The following is a 12,606-nucleotide window of genomic DNA, read 5'->3' on the forward strand; positions in this document are numbered from 1 at the left end:
AGAGACTACACGGGTCTGACTCACTATCTAAGAGTTCTAGCAGGGTAATCTGTAATCAAGTGAACAAGAGACCTAGCCTGTGACATGAGATGGCATCACACCTCTAGACTTTGACTGTTGCTCTCTGATACAAGGTTCTGTAAGATATACTCTGCTCTCTGATACACTGACACCATTCTCGGGTGGAAGTGAGACAATAATAATGAGCTAAGAGACAGGAGATATTAAGAATGTTTTCCTTGACAATAAGATGCACCATGGCTTCGGTAGCAACCACCTCTCTATGCAGGTGTGAGCTCTGCCAGCCCCTCCCGTAAGAGACCATTGCAGTCAGCCAGCCCCTGCTCCTTGGTAACCATGTGTGACTGAAAGGCTGAGATCAAGAATGCCAACATGTCGGAGGAGATGCAACAGGACTCGGCGGAGTGTGCTACTCAGGCACTGGAGAAATATAATATAGAGAAGGACACTGTGGCCCAAATCAAGAAGGAGTTCAACAAGAAGCACAACTCCACCTGGCACTGCATCATGGGGCGGGACTTTGGTAGTTATGTGACACGTGAAAGCAAACACTTCATCTACTTCTACTTGGGCAAAGTGGCCATTCTCCTGTTCAAATCTCGTTAAAAGCATGGACTGTGCCACACACCCGGTGATCCATCCAAAAACAAGGACTGCAGCCTAAATTCCAAATACCGGGGACTGAAGTCTTCAGCCTTGCCTAAGGGAACACCTCCACCTTTGAAACTTTACTGTGTTTTGTACAGGGCATTCTCTGTACTAGTTTGTGGTTATAAAGCAATTAGCAAAATAGCTTACATTTGTATTTATTTTCTATTCCATAGCTCCCTGCCTCTTGTTTTTTATCTTCAAAATCCATTTCTTTAAAGAAATAAATCTGTTGGAGAAGTGTGCGCTAATTACCGTTTGTTCAAATAATCTATTGAACATGGCTTATTACTTGATCTTGGGGAGGCTGGTGGGGGTGATTCCTTGAAGTTTTTGTGGGATGTAACAGACTAGCCTGTTCAACACTCTTGAGTTGCATTCTTGCCCATCCTGCTCCTGCTGTGCATGGAAGAATACACTCAGAAGTGCATGTTGAGAAATGCATGGCAGAGAAACTACTGGATTAACTCTTACTCCTAACCTGATAAATACATTACTTAAGTGCTCCTTTGGGATAACTGCCATAGAGTGTTCTGGGCCTTAGGACTCAGAGATGATGAACTCCTTTAAGCTTTCTGTGGCTGCAAAATGTAAATAAGCTGGCGAGAAAGTTGGGCTATTGAGAAATTTGTCAGGCTCTAGACATTTCCCTTCCCCTGCCTTGGCCAAAGTATACTCTAAAGATTAAAGGTGGTCTTAAAGGGAGAAAGGTCTTGAACAGTGGCCCTCCATGTGATTCTAATAAAGTTTTCAGGAATTTTTTTTTTTTTAAAGAATGTTTTCCTTGACAATAAACATTATTTAAGGGCTTCCCTGGTGGCTCAGTGATAAAGAATCAGCCTGTAATGCAGGAGATGAGGGTTTGATCCCCGGGTCGGAAAATTCCCTGGGGAAGGAAATGGCAGGCTACTCTTTTCTTCTTGCTGGGAAATTCCATGGACAGAGGAGCTTGGAGGGCGACAGTCCATGGGGTAACTAAAGAGTTGGAAATGACTTAGCAACTAAACAACAACAGCAACAATAACAAACATTATTTAAAGGGACTAACTGAAACTGCAGAGTTGAAAAGAATTGAATGGATCAGGCATCCAATTAATATTCTAAAGCTCTGGTATGCTTGAGGTTAAGGGAAAAGATAGTGTTAGTAATGGGAGAAAAGAGTTGTATTGTCTTCACACATTTAAGCATAGTGTAAATTAAACCTTTTTGACACAGTTCATGGGGTTCTCATGGCTAGTATACTGGAGTGGTTTGCCATTCCCTCTTCCAGTGGCTCATGTTCTGTCAGAACTTTCCACTATGACCCGTCCTCCTTGGGTAGCTCAACACGGCATGGCTCATAGCTTCACTGAGTTACACATACCGATTCAATGGACATGAACTTGGGCAAACTCCTGGAAAGGACAGAATTTCACTTCCATTTTTGGCATTATGGCATATCAGATAATTCAAAAACTTCTGGGTACAAAATATCTAGGAATGTTGGATAAAATGTAGCAAACCTTCATTTTAGACTCAGAACTAATCTTCCAAGAGAGGAATGGGAATATCAAGAGTGGAAAGTTAAGCTAAAATCCATAATGAAAGCTGATGTAGACATCCTGGCTGCTTTGGAAGGGTTTCACAATCTTAATGACTAAGTATTAATGGTTCTGTAAGCTTAGGGCAGAAAGTACCATGCAAAGAAGGATCCATGAAACTCCTGGTGAAAGGTGGAGTTGAACAACAAGTGAATTCATCTATCTTGAGTTGAGCTTGAGTGGAAAAACATGTCCTCCTGAAAATCCATTATTGTTAGCTTATATTCACATGGGTTTAAAGATCAAATCTATACTCTGTAGATGGTCTCAGAGGCCCTAAATTAAAAATTATACTCAGTGATTGGTATTCATTGATTCATATTATAACAGGTCATTGGCAGAAGGAAATGAAATATCTCAAGGATCCCAGAGTTAAGTCCTGCCAAACATGAACCCAAAGTACACAATTACAAAATACATGAGGAAGAATTAGCAATGTGCTCAATTAAAATCAGACCTACAAGTACAACAAATAATTTAGTTACTGAATGTAACAGCAAGTTTAGAAAATGCAACAGTGGCCACAGGGCTGGAAAAGGTCAGTTTTCATCCCAATCCCAAAGAAAGGCAATGCCAAAGAATGCTCAGACTACTACACATATACTTAAAATGCTTAGAGAAAAATAGGGTGAAACATAGGACAGAAAAATGTCTTTTTCACAGACAGTCATAAACTTAAAAAGAAGTTATAAGATAAATACATATTAGGGATGCAATGTAAAAGAAGGTTAATATAATTGATGCTGCTTTATATTGTGTATGAAAGTTGTTAAGAGAGTAAATTCTAAGAGTTCTCATCATAAGGAAATTTTTTTTCATTTTCTTTTATTTTGTATTTGAACGACATGATGGATGTTTACTAAACTTATTGTGGTACTCATTTCATGATGTATGTAAGTTAAATTATTATGCTGAACATCTTAAACTTATACAGTGTTTTATGTAAATTATATAATGATAACTGGAAGAAAAAATAACAAAGAAAGAATATTAATAAATTAAAATTCAATTGAAGACTAAATAACAGGTTTACCAGATACTAGCTAAAGGGATAGCTAATAAATAAATAAATAAATATTTTTTTAAAGAAATATGCAGAATTTATCACAGAGGCACAAGATGAAAAATATGACAGAGTGCTTAAGGGATCTGAAAGAGTGAATGAGAATCTAATTGGGCTTCTGGTAAAAAAAATCTACATAATGAAAAAAGGTAAAAGAGAAAAAAAAACATGTTTTGTAGAATTAAAAAACATGGATTTTCAGATCGAGGGAAGCTACTAAATCTTAATCAAGTAAATAAAGAATACATAGTTAGATACAAAATGTCACGGTGAAACTATAGAACACTGAATAGAACAAGTATTTCAAAAGCAGCCTGGAGAAAGGCAGATTTTTCTCCAAAGGACTATAATTAGAATGACTGTAAACATCTCAACAGCATCATTAAGAATCAGGAGACAATGGACCAGTTCTATGTACTAAGAGAAAATGCTGTCATGTAGAATTTGACTCAAGGGAAAAATATGCTTAAGTCAAAACAGCACTAATAATTTGCTATCGAATTTTCATTTTTTCAGTGAATGAAAAAAGTGTTAAAGCACTAAAATTTCTCAGTTACTAAGCATAAAATTATTTCAGAGAAAAGACATGAAGCTCAAAAGGTATTGGGGGAAAAATGGTTAAAATTTAAGGTGATCCAAACAATCACTGATGGTATAAAACAATAACTATTGATTTTAATGATAAAAAAATTGAGATGAAAAATACACTAGATAAAAGTAACATGGACGAGGGGAATCACTGTAGATAAGTGCACATATTAAACATTTGAAAGTTCATCACTGAAACAACAGAAATAGAGCATTTAAATTCTATGACAGAGAGGAAAAGAAGCAGGAACTGAATAATCTCTATACCAAAGAAAGTTTTCAAAAACAAGCATGGAAAAAAAAAAGCGGAATATATAGAATTCAGGGGAACAAAAAGTCTTCCGTGTTTCTAGCGTGACTCTAAATCAGCACAACAATTCTGAAGCACAACTGGCAATATTTTAAAGATTAAGTATTAATCACTTCATGGAAACACAATTCTATCCCAAGGTATGTAGACTAGAAAAGTACCTCTTAAGCTATCTATGATTTAAAACAGCTTTCACAATGCGTGATCCACTGCAGAACAATAATTTTGCAGAATGCAGAATCATATGATGTTGCAGCAATGTCAAATTGCTGTAAGAGTTTGCACTTGTTTACTCTCAGTACTTGCACTGCCTCAGCAGAGATAATTCACTGATACTGGTCCACACTATAGTCTGAGGATCCTTGCTCTATACAAAGTCTTAAACACATCCGTAGGGAGAAATATATCACAGCAATTAATGTAGCACTGCTTGTAATAGCAAAACAATGCAATATAGCTAAATGTTCCCCAAACAAAGAATGGATAAATTGCAGAATATGCATACATCTAATAATATTTAGTGATGTGAATGAATGATCTAGAAGTAAAGGCATCAGAGTAGATAAATATTAAAAGGACGACGGAGAATGAGATGACTGGATGGCATCACCGACTCTGTGGACATGAGTTTGAGTGTACTCCGGGAGTTGGTGATGGACAGGGAGGCCTGGCGTGCTGTGATTCATGGGGTCGCGGAGAGTCGGACACGACTGAGCGACTGAACTGAACTGAACTGAATGCTGAGTATAAAAAAGCAATTTGAAGAATTCTTTCATATGATAGTGTTTTGTAATATAAAATGATGTCATGGTTTCTTGAGGAATATATATTTTTAGGGAGGTATAAAGACGTGCATAGGAGTGAAACGCACCAAATTCAGGATAGTTGCTACTTCTGGATGGTGGGAAAGAAAGAAAACACTACTGGAGAGGGTTCATGAACTCTATTTGTAATTTTGTACTTTAGTTGAGCAGAAGTTTCAAGTGTGTTCATTATACTACTCACATATCTTTGTATGTTTGAAGCATTTCATAATTTAAAAAGCAAGAAGTTGCATTGATAAAAATATTTCTTAAATTGAGAGTAAAAATTACCACCATGTAGCTTAAATGTCAGCAGTCATTCAGATCTGCCATTCTTTAACATACTTGAAGAGTTTTGTTTTCAGTTTGCATGCTAAGTCACTTGAGTTGTGTTTGACTCTTTGCAACCCTATGGACCATAACCCGCCAGGCTCCTCTGTCCATGGAATTTTCCAAGCAAGAATATTGGAGTGGGTTGCCATTTCCTACTCCAGAGATCTTCCCAACCCAGAGATTTTTCATGTTTAAAAAGAAACTCAAATTGTGTTCAGTTAATATCTCAAGCTAGTATAGTGTAATATCTATAGATTCTGGACACTTATACTCTGTGTTGAGTCCTGCCTTTACACAGAGCAAGTTTTCCTAGGTACTAGTCTGCAAGCTGACTGGAGGCCATCGGAGGAGATTTTCATAGGAAGAGTCTAAACAAAGCAAAGTGCTATGCTTCCCACACTGGGATTCAAGCTTAACTAATATCCACTTTTCATTTTCTTATTCAGCACTTACAAACATTGCCTACGAACATGTTAATTGTAAATAAATAGGCAATTGCTTTACTCTGTTGACTGTTTATATAAAAGACATTAAAAATATATCACTCAAGGGACTCAGTTAACAACTTAACACTAGTTAGGATTTGCCTCATTGGTCAGGATGACTTGTGAATTCTTTGTTCAGTTCTCCTCAGACTTAAAATATGTATGAAGATTCTCAAATGTTAGGTGATGAGGCAAAGTCACAAACTTATCCTTAAAATCATATTATCTCTATACACACAGAAAGTATTATCTATCAATTGTTACTCTTAATTATATTTACTTACATTTATGCAGCACTTTTAATGCAGAGCAATTGAGTCATTTTATTTATTGATAAGGTAATAAAACAATGACGTTATTAAACTCTCCCATTGCTATCCAGTATTCTCGTTCTTTTTAAAAGATTGTGATCAGCAAAAAGTACTAGCTCTGAGAGAATGTTTATGAATGTAATTATAATTATAAAAGGACATGCAAAAATGTACAAACGACCCACACTTTAAATACACTGGCAAAAAAGTACAACTTTTCCCCTAGATTGCTGATAAGTTAATTTTCAAGTAATTAACAAAATGATTTCCTATTTCACACTAAATTAGAAGTTACCAAATTAAAGATAGGAAACTTGCTGAGATGAGTTTCTAATACTATGGTTTTCTAAACTGCCTTCAAATCAAAAGTATTCCTAGAGTGGAAATCAGGTATAATTCAAAAAATAAAAAGCCAAAGATTTTACTTGGATACCGGCTATGACAGGCATGGATTATCACTTTGAAGTTTTCCACATTAATCTTATTTGCATTTTTAAGGTTCCGTTTCTACCTCAATGGAACAAAAGAGTGAAATTTAACTCCATCTAACTCACTGCAATACTTTGGCCACCTCATGCAATGAGTTGACTCACTGGAAAAGACTCTGATGCTAGGAAAGGTTGAGGGCGGGAGGAGAAGGGGACAACAGAGAATGAGATGGCTGGATGGCATCACTGACTCTCTGGACATGAGGTTGAGTGAACTCCGGGAGTTGGTGATGGACAGGGAGGCCTGGCGTGCTGATTTATGGGGTCGCGGAGAGTCGGACACGACTGAGCGACTGAACTGAACTGAACTGAACTCATGTATATTAAATAAACTCTGTGTTCATTACATGCTAACCTATGCGTGCATGTTCAGTTGTATCCTACTCTTTGCAGCCCCATGGACTACAGCTTGCCAGGCTCCTCTGTCCATGGAATTTTCCAGGCAAGAATACTGGAGTGGGTTGCCATTTCCTACCCCAGGGAATCGTCCCAACCCAGGGATCAAACACACATCTCCTGTGTCTCCAGAATTGGCACTCAGATTATTTACCACTGAGCCAAAGCTTTCGACTGTGTGGATCAAAACAAACTGTGGAAAAAATTTCAAGAGATGGGAATACCAGACCACCTGACCTGCCTCTTGAGAAATCTATATGCAGGTCAAGAAGCAACAGTTACAACTGGACATTGAACAACAGACTGGTTCCAACTAGGAAAAGGAGTACGTCAAGGCTGTATATTGTCACCCTACTTATTTAACTTATATGCAGAGTACATCATGCGAAATGCCAGGCTGGATGAAGCACAAGCTGGAATCAAGATTGCTGGGAGAAATATCAATAACTTCAGATATGCAGATAAAACCACTCTTATGGCAGAAAGTGAAGAAGAACCAAAGAGCCTCTTGATGAAAGTGAAAGAGGAGAGTGAAAAAGTTGGCTTAAAACTCAACATTCAGAAAATTAAAATCATGGCATCCAGTCCCATCACTTCATGGCAAATAGATGGGCAAATAATGGAAACAGTGACACACTTTACTTTGGGCGCCTCCAAAATCACTGCAGATGGTGATTGCAGCCATGAAATTAAAAGACGCTTGCTCTTTGGAAGAAAAGCTATGACCAAACTAGACAGCATATTAAAAAGCAGAGACATTAATTTGCCAAGAAAAGTCCATCTAGTCAAAGCTATGGTTTTTCCAGTAGTTATGTATGGATCTGAGAGTTGGACTATAAACAAAGCTGAGCGCCAAAGAATTGATGCTTTTGAACTGTGGTGTTGGAGAAGACTCTTGAGAGTCCCTTGGACTGCAAGGAGATCCAACCAGTCCATCCTAAAGGAGATCAGTCCTGGGTGTTCATTAGAAGGACTGATGCTGAGGTTGAAACTCCAGTACTTCGGCTACCTGCTGCAAAGAACTGACTCATCTGAAATGACCCTGATGCAGCCTGGCGTGTTGCAGTCCATGGGGTCGCAAAGAGTTGGACACGACTGAGTGACTGAAATGAATTGAACTGAACTGAGCCACTTGTGTCACTGACTCATTTTATAATTTCAGTCAAATACCATGGTTGCCTCCATGGGTCCTGGATTCCTCATCTGTAAAATGAGCGGATCAGATGGTATCCATTCCCTCTCAGTCTTCCTACACCATCACTTGTGCTGGCCTCTTTGTCCTGACAGAGGGTTTGTCACTGGCTGCAGTTTCACCCTCTTTAAATCAGGTTGGTGTGTGTGGCAGAATGAAGAAAAAAAAAAAAAAAGAAAGAAAAAGCAAGCAGTAAAGAAATGCAAATTCTGTAAAAGTCTATAAAGATGACCCTTGTCCTTGGGGTTTCTCTTTAACACAAGGAAAACATAAAACAGTAGAAAATACTTGTACAGTTTATATTACAAAGAAAATGTAGTTCTACTGAGAAAAGTATTCTATTTTTCTCCAAAAATGCTTCTTGCTTTTCAGCTTAAAAAACATCTAGTCATTCTAGGATTTTCATTCTAAAGGGGAAAATTCAATTATGCTACCTATACCTGCAGCGTGGACTTTCAGTTTCTGTATGGTTGTGTTTTTTTCAATTTTGTGTTTTCTCAGGTTTATATCAAGTGAGAATCCTATAAAGGTGAAGTTAAAAGTCAGGGAACACTGTGATTGATAACCAGGGGAAGAAAAGAAGCCAAGTTAGAGAGAAGCAGAGACCCATGCTTGAAGAAGTTAGACAAACTGAAGCCGCAAGTCTCCAGCAGAGATTGCTCTGGGGTAGATAACAGAGGAATGACGGGCAAGACAGAAAAACACAAAACAAAGTCATAAACATAAAGCTGAGCTGAGTGAGGATTTCAGAGCATTAACTCTGTTCTCAAATCAGATGCACAGACTGTGTTTGGACAACACTTGCCTCATGACCAATATGAGTGTACTCTTTCTAATGGATTAAGTGTGTTATTCATGTACAACACAATAATGGCTTTTTGAAATCCAATGTGAATTAGTTCTAAATGCAGTAACTGTTAAAATTCAGTTTATCAGTTCAGTTCAGTCAGTCCTGTCCGACACTTTGCAACCCGATGGACTGCAGCACACCAGGCTTCCTTGTCCATCACCAACTCCCAGAGCTTGCTCAAACCCATGTCCATCCTGTCAGTGATGCCATCAAACCATCTCATCCTCCTCCCACCTTCAATCTTTCCTAGCATCAGGATCTTTTCAAAAGATTCTTTGCATCAGGTGGCCTGAGTATTGGCGTTTCAGCTCCAATATCAATCCTTCCAATGAATATTCAGGACTGATTTCCTTTAGGATTGACTGGTTGGATCCCCTTGCAGTCCAAGGGACTCTCAAGAGTCTTCTCCAACACCACAGTTCAAAAGCATCAATTCTTTGGTGCTCGGCTTTCTTTATAGTCCACCACTCACATCCATACATCCATACATTAGTCTATAAATAAGGCAAAAAATCTTTTGCATTCATTAAAGGGATATGCAGCTTAGAATTTTTTTTTAATTTTCTTGTTTTTCTCTTTAAAGCTCTTATACATGCACCCCAATATTCATTGCAGCACTATTTACAATAGCCAGAACATGGAAGTAACCTAGATGTCCACTGACAGATAAATAGATAAAGAAGTTGCAGTACACACATCCAGTGGAATATTCAGTTCAGTCGCTCAATCCTGTCCGACTCTTTGTGACCCCATGAACCGCAGCACGCCAGGCCTCCCTGTCTGTCACCGACTCCCGGAGTTTACCCAAACTCATGTTCATTGAGTCGGTGATGCCATCCAACCATCTCATCCTCTGTCATCCCCTTCTCCTCCTGCCCTCAATCTTTCCCAGCATCAGAGTTAGCTCTTTGCATCAGGTGGCCAAAGTATTGGAGTTTCAGCTTCAACATCAGTCCTTCCAATGAACACCCAGGACTGATCTCCTTTAGGATGGACTGGTTGGATCTCATTGCAGTCCAAGGGACTCTCAAGAGTCTTCTCCAACACCACAGTTCAAAAGCATCAATTCTTCTGTGTTCAGCTTTCTTTATAGTCCTTCTCTCACATCCATACATGACCACTGGAAAATCCATAGCCTTGACTAGATGGATTTTTGTTGGCAAAATAATGTCTCTACTTTTTAATGTGCTCTCTAGGTTGGTCATAACTTTCCTTCCAAGGAGTAAGCATCTTTTAATTTAATGGCTGCAATCACCATCTGCAGTGATTTCGGAGCCCAGAAAAATAAAGTCAACCACTGTTTCCACTGTTTCCCCATCTATTTGCCATGAAGTGATGGGACCGGACGCCATGATCTTAGTTTTCTGAATGTTGATCTTTAAGCCAACTTTTTCACTCTCCTCTTTCACTTTCATCAAGAGGCTCTTTAGTTTTTCTTCACTTTCTGCCATAAGGTTGGTGTCATCTCCATATCTGAGGTTACTGAATATTGTGGTATGTCGCTTCAGTCGTGTCAGACTCTGTGCGACCCCATAGACAGCAGCCCACTAGGCTCCGCCATCCCTGGGATTCTCCAGGCAAGAGTACTGGAGTTAGCCATAAAAAAGGAACAAATGTGAGTCAGCTGAACTGAAGTGGATGAATCTCTGTCTTGTAATACAGAGTGAAGTATACCAGAAAGATAGAAACAAATATCATATATTAACACATTTATATGAAATCTAGAGAAATGGTACCGATGAACCTATTTGCAGGGCAGGAATAGAGATGCAGATATAGAGAACAGTATGTGCACTCATCAGGGGAAGGAGAGCATGGGACAAATTCAGGGAGTAACACTGACATATACACACTGTCTTATGTAAAGCAACATTGACATATACTACTACTATATATAAAATATAAGTTAGATAGCAAGTGAGAAGCTGCTGTATAACAGAGAGGCCAGCCTCATGATCTGTGATGATCTAGAGAGGTGGATGAGGAGGTGGAGTGGGAGAGAGGATCAAGAAAAAGGAGATATATTAATATATATACTTATGATTGATTCATGCTGTTGTATGACAGAAACATAAACATTGCAAAGCAATGATCCTCTAATTTAAAATAATTAAATCATAGAAATACATATAATTTTAGCCTTCTTAATTCTGATAATCATAAGTCTGAACATTTATGGAGCATTTTAATGCTTATCTATGTTTATTTTTACAATAAAAATGAAAGAATATATTAATTTTAATATTTCCAGTTAAATATCCTTTTAGTAAAGCAATATTAATCTATCCTAATAAACTATTCTGGACCAGAGGCAGCAAGGCCCCGGAGCGATGGCTGTGAGGCGCTGGAGTAGCTGTGAAGAGATAGCCCATGTCCAAGGTCAGAGAACCCCCAGCAAGATGGTAGGTGTTGGAGCTGTGGCTGCGTGGCACTGGAACAGCTGTGAGGAGACACCCCACAACCAAGGGCAAAGGAGAAGCCCCAGCAAGATGGTAGGAGGGGGAACTTCTCATTTAGAATCAAACCCCATTCCCTCCAGAGATGCTTAGAGGGCTCAAACAAATCTTGTGCACACCAGGACCCAGGGCACAGAGACCGAGACAGAACTGTGTTGGAGTGTCTCCTGTGGAGGTGCGGGTCAGCAGTGGACTGCCACAGGGACAGGGGCTCTGAGTGCAGCAGACTTGGGTATGGCATAAGCCCTCTTGGAGGAAGTTGCCATTAACTCCACCATAGGGCTGCCAGAACTTACACAGGACTGGGCAATAGGCTCTTGGAGGGCACAAACAGAACCTTGTGTGCACCAGGACTCAGGAGAACGAAGCAGTGACCCCAAAAGAGACTGACCCAGACTTGCCCAGGAGCATCCAGGAGTCTCCAGCAGAGGTATGGGTCAGTGGTGGCCTGCTGCAGAGTTGGGGGCAGTGAGTATAGCAGTACATGCATGGGATCTTTTGAAGGAGATTGCCATTATCTTCATTACCTCCACCATAGTTTGGCCCAGGTAAATAGCAGGGAGGGGACACAGCTCCACCCATCAACAGAAAATTGAATTAAAAATTTACTGAGCATGGCCCTGCCCATTAGAACAGGACTCGGTTTCCCCCTCAAGTCAGTCTCGCCCATCAGGAAGCTTCCATAAGCCTCTTATGCTTCTCCATCAGAGGGCAAACAGATTGAAAACCACAATCACAGAAAACTAACCAATCTGATCCCATGGACCGCAGCCTTGTCTAACTCAGTGAAACTATGAGCCATGCACACGGGCCACCCAAGACAGATGGGTCATGGTGGAGAGTTCTGACAAAATATGGTCCACTGAGAGAAAGGAATGGCAAGTCACTTCAGTATTCTTGCTGTGAGAACGCCATGAACAGTATGAAAAAGATAGGACACTGAAAGATGAACTCCCCAGGTCATTAGGTGCCCAGTATGCTACTGGAGATCAGTGGAGAAATAACTCGGTGAATTTAATGGCAAGAATCCCTTAGAAGAAAAGGAGTAGCTATCATAGTCAACAAGATTCCAAAATGCAGTC

General features: G+C 39.4%; 1 protein-coding gene and 1 pseudogene across 4 annotated transcripts in view; one reads left to right on the plus strand and one right to left on the minus strand.

Annotated features, from left to right (window-relative positions):
• KCNH7 (potassium voltage-gated channel subfamily H member 7) overlaps window positions 1-12,606 on the minus strand; it is a 551,616-nt gene that overhangs the window by 256,397 nt on the left and 282,613 nt on the right. The gene's annotated exons all lie outside the window — the stretch shown is intronic.
• Window positions 298-627, plus strand: LOC148778579 (dynein light chain 1, cytoplasmic pseudogene; annotated as a pseudogene).

This window comes from Moschus berezovskii, chromosome 2 (assembly GCF_049115385.1).
Source record: "Moschus berezovskii isolate FMDL1 chromosome 2, NW_MosBer_1.0, whole genome shotgun sequence".
Lineage (NCBI taxonomy): Eukaryota > Metazoa > Chordata > Mammalia > Artiodactyla > Moschidae > Moschus > Moschus berezovskii.